The sequence below is a fragment of the Rattus norvegicus genome, chromosome 14, assembly GCF_036323735.1.
Source record: "Rattus norvegicus strain BN/NHsdMcwi chromosome 14, GRCr8, whole genome shotgun sequence".
Classification (NCBI taxonomy): Eukaryota; Metazoa; Chordata; class Mammalia; order Rodentia; family Muridae; genus Rattus; species Rattus norvegicus.
Window position 1 is genome coordinate 87283155 of NC_086032.1, and position 4621 is coordinate 87287775.

The window sequence follows — 4621 nt, forward strand, 5'->3', positions numbered from 1 at the left end:
CTCTAGATGGAAAGAGTCCTGATACATTTTGAAAGAAAATACATATTGAAAAGCTCTGTAAACATCTTTTTATTATCATTGTGTACATGGCCAAGGAAGGCTCTGGGTCCAGATTGAGTCGTTTCTCTCTGGTCCAAAGTTCTGATTCACTTTTCTGATGGCTGGCCTTTCATTACACCCTATTTGTAAAGATATCCCGCAATGACTTACTCCATCTCGGCAGTGAAAATAACACGTCACTGAAATTTGAAAACACCGTCACTTTCTCCATGTATGCTTACATCCGATGGCCTGTGCTCTTTGTTCTCACAAAAATGTGGCATTTTAACGTCCTAATTGTCATAGCTAACTCAAAGCAGATCCCAGGAGAAGGATCCTCTCTCTGGGCTCCTCAGCACTCCAGCACACTCACGTGTACACACACACATGCACCCACATACACGCACACACATGCACATACATGCACACATATGTACATGCACATGCAAACACACTTAGCAAAGATGAAAGAATACCCTTGTGTTGGGTTAATGCGAGCACACTTCGTTCCTGACATTTCCTCATGTTCCGTGACACTGTTCCTGCGAGACTGAGCAAATGTTTATGACACCCAGACAGAGAGCCAACCACAGACCACCAAAGTCCAACTTGGTGAAGCAGTGAGTTTTATCAGGGTTACTTGCAGGATTATGGGTGAGATAACCCTTCACAGGAGCAAAAAAATGATTCAATGACAGCTGTGTAACCAAGGCCCACTAATCCTAGCTCAATGGAAAGCTCCTGGAAGCTGGCAACCTGGAGTCATTGCATGTGGCTCAGCAGGACAGTGTGTCTTTTAACACGCAGGTCAGTTAGTGTGAGCCTCTCTCTGCTAGGCAGCTAAGCTGGGCTGAGTGTTTCTGGGCAGTCCTTAAAGCTTCTCTATTCTTGGGGGAGGAAGGGCTTAGTATATATAGTAAATTCAGGAACTTCCTGGTGATTCTGAGTTGTGTACTTCCTGAGCTGAGGAAGCTTCTTTGCAGGCTGGAAGGTTCCACCTCCCTTTAGAGTTTCCTTCCAAGATGAAAATTTTCAACTCAGCAGGAATTGCTCCACAAGGCATCAGGACTGCTTTTGACATTCTGACTGATGACACTGATCCTTTTTCAGCTGAAGGAAAAGCTTGCTAACACAACACGCGAAAGAAGTCACTCTTGCTTTTGAAACCTCAAAAGTCAGCCAATACAATTGCCTTTATCTCTGGCTTCCTAGAGGACAATTCTACCAAGCATAACTGTCTCAATTGTATCTGTCCTGAACATATCCGGACTTCTGTCTAATCATTGGTCTCTAAGCAATACAATAACTTCTTCGACATCTGGATTGCATCCGTTTTTAGCAAATAATGTAGCAAATGATTTGCAGATACGGGAGGATTGCAGAGACTCTGTCATCTTACGTAAGAGATGAGCACCTGGGGGATTTGGTATCCAAGGTTTTGTGAAGTGGTTCTTGTACACATCTAGGAACACCTGCATGGCCAGACCATCCTGGACTCCAAAAAAAAAAAAAAGACAGGGAAAGAAGTGAGGAAGCAAAGAGAAACCCATGACCACTCCAAGGCAGACCAGTGTGAAAAGCGGCATTCTTGATGCAGACCTGGGGAGCTAAAGGTAGGATTGGCTTCACAGACCTCTCTTGTTGGAGTCCCAGGACACGATTGAGCTCAAAGGTACCCCTGCCCTGGCAGGCAGGAGCTGGCAGGCCAGGAGGGTCTTAAACAACCTCAAAGAGATTCTTAGAGCCGCAGATGGCTGCTGAAACATCAAACAGCTTTTTTTTTTCAAATAGCATGGAAATGGAAAACTTAGCTAGACATTCAGGAGAGCCAAAGCTGGAGCAGAGGAGAGAAGCAAGCACACGAGCACACAGAGCTGGGAGTTGTGGCAGCATCAACAGCACAGTTGCTACGTAGGCCATTGCTAGGATCACAGTCTGTAGGAGATGGCTTGCAGTCCACATGTGTAACTTGAGCGGACCTGTATCTGTAAGCATCAGAACATCCAAAAAGCAGTTTGCTTCATCCTTTGCATTCATAAGCATGAAATCTGTCAAGGAACAGAGTTGGGCAAAGAAGACACAGGTAGATTTGGACTCATGAACTTCGTCCCAAAGACTCTCCTAATACTTCTTTGTCTTCACATTTTATCAGCATGCATGCCCAGTCCTCTCTCTCCTTCCTGAGTGCCAGGGTGTGGCCAGACTTAGAATGCCGGAGGCACACCGTGACCACACACCTTTTCTTACCTATTCACCTTAATTTTGATGACTCAATGGGTCCTCTTGGGCTCCACAACAATAACACAATTACAAGGATGAATGAAGTCAGGGGGAAAACATATCCAAAGAAACAAAGCAGTCAGTGGAACTGACTTTAAGTAATCCATGGGTTGGGTAACTGTGAGATAGAGGATTTAAAATAACTGTAAGTGATGATGCCATTACAATATGTGTCTGCACCGAGCAAGCAAACACCAAGAAGAATCAACAATGTTAACAATAATTCAATGAAAAGCCCCCTCATCTAAAATACTGAAGGAAAAACTTGAATGAAAAACTAGGAAAAAAAATTGGAACATTCTAGAACTGTGGAGCAACTTCAAAATGAGTAACACATGCATAACTGTTATGCCAGGAGGGAAGAGAAAAAGAAATAGATCTGGAGAAAATTTAACGTGATAATGGCTAAGTATTTTTCTAAAATTAATGACAGAAGGCAGATCGTAGATCTAAGAAATTCAGATCACGAGGAGCAGAGTAACTACCAAAAATTTAGATATCTAGACTGCAGATGACCGAGTAAAGGAGAAAATCTGAAATCAGCCAAGAGGGAGGAAAAAACCTCTTACCTATAAAAAAATAAATAAATAAATAAATAAATAAATAAATAAATAAAAAGTCGTTTTTAGTGATGATAAAAACAAACAAGTGAAAACTACTTAAAATACAGAATGGAGAAAAGAAACATCAACCTACAGCATGCTAGGTAGAAGTTCTTTAAAATGGAAACAGAAGATTTTTGTGAATGGTGGTGTGAACTTACTGTTGTAGCTCCCGAGTCTTGGAGTAGACCCGCAGTGGGAGGGTCAGTCTCCTTTCTCTCTCTCCTGCCTCTTGTGAGGTTTTAGGTTTTGTTTGTTTGGTTTTTGTGTTTGTTTTTGCTTTGTTTTGCTTTGCTTTTTATCTTCAGCTACATTTTCAGCTTTGTGAGAAACATTATTATCAAAGGAGATGGCTAGCAACGTTACCAACAAGACAGATCCTCGATCCATGAATTCCCGTGTGCTCCTTGGGACTCTCACACTCTGGTGGTCAAGAAGTCTGATGTGGAGGCCATCTTTCCAAAGTATGGCAAAACTGTGGGTTGCTCTGTGCATAAGGGCTTTGTCTTTGTCCAGAATGTTGATGAAAGAAATGCCCGAGCTGCTGTAGCTGGGGAGGATGGCAGAATGGTTTTAGATATTAACCTGGCTGGAGAGCCAAAAGTGAACTGAGGAAAAGTAGGTGGGAAACGATCTGCAGCAGAGACGTACGGTTCCTCATTTGACTTGGACTATGACTTTCGACGGGATTATTATGACAGGATGTACAGTTACCCAGCACGTGTTCCTCCTCCTCCTCCTCCTCCTCCTCCTCCTCCTCCCCATCCTCATCCTCATCCTTCTCCTCCCCATATTCCTCAAACCGAGGTGCCTTCCAAACGCCAGTCAGCGTGTGTCAGGGAACACCTCACGAAGAGGCAAAAGTGGATTCAATTCGAAGAGTGGACAACAGGGATCGTCTTCCAAATCTGGAAAGTGGAAAGGTGATGGCCTTCAGGCCGTTAAAAAGGAGCTGACTGGGATAAAACAAAAAGTGGATTCTCTGCTGGAAAGCTTGGGGAAAAATTGAAAAGGAGGAAAGCAAACAAGCAGTAGAGACGAAGAGTGAAAAGTCTGAAGGAGAGCAGAGCCGTGCCTCTGTGAAGAAAGATGAGACCGGTGTGAAGGTGGGGTCTGAGGCAGATGCAGAAGACGCTGCCGAGGAAGGCGACCTGCTGGATGATGACGATAATGAAGATGGTGGGGAGGGGAGTGACTAGTTGGAGTTGAAGGATGATGAAAAAGAGCCCAAGGAAGAAGACGAAAGAGAGGGCACCCATGGGGAGGATGACTCTCGAGCACATAGTGGAGCTTAGAAATCTTAACCCATTATTCACTTACCTAGGCGCTCCTGAGAGGTCAAAGTAGCACCAGATCCTCTCCCCTAGAATCTTCTGCACATTCTCACTGCTCTCCCTCCTTGTCCTTCCTGTGCTCATTAATTCCGAATTGCCCTGCGCCTGCTTCTATTTTCACTTCCTGTGATGCTCCTTAATAGTTTTGTTAAGTCTTACCCTGCAAATTCTGCAAGCTTTGCTCTAATTTTGATACCTCTTTGACTTAACAGTAAAAAGTTGTGTGTTTTTTTATCAAGTGTATCCAAAATAATCTCTTGTTATGCAGGGAGTACAGTTCTTCCCGTTCACGATTGCAGTCGCTGCTTCCCTAACTGCAGAGGCATCTCGTTTACTTGTAATCCCGAGAGCAGCTTTGCCTTAGAG

The 4621-nt window shown here is 43.9% G+C and overlaps 1 pseudogene; it reads left to right on the forward strand.

The window, feature by feature from the left end:
- The first annotated feature begins 3270 nt into the window (after nt 1-3270).
- On the forward strand, nt 3271-4309 carry Hnrnpc-ps1 (heterogeneous nuclear ribonucleoprotein C, pseudogene 1; annotated as a pseudogene).
- The last annotated feature ends 312 nt before the right edge of the window (nt 4310-4621 follow it).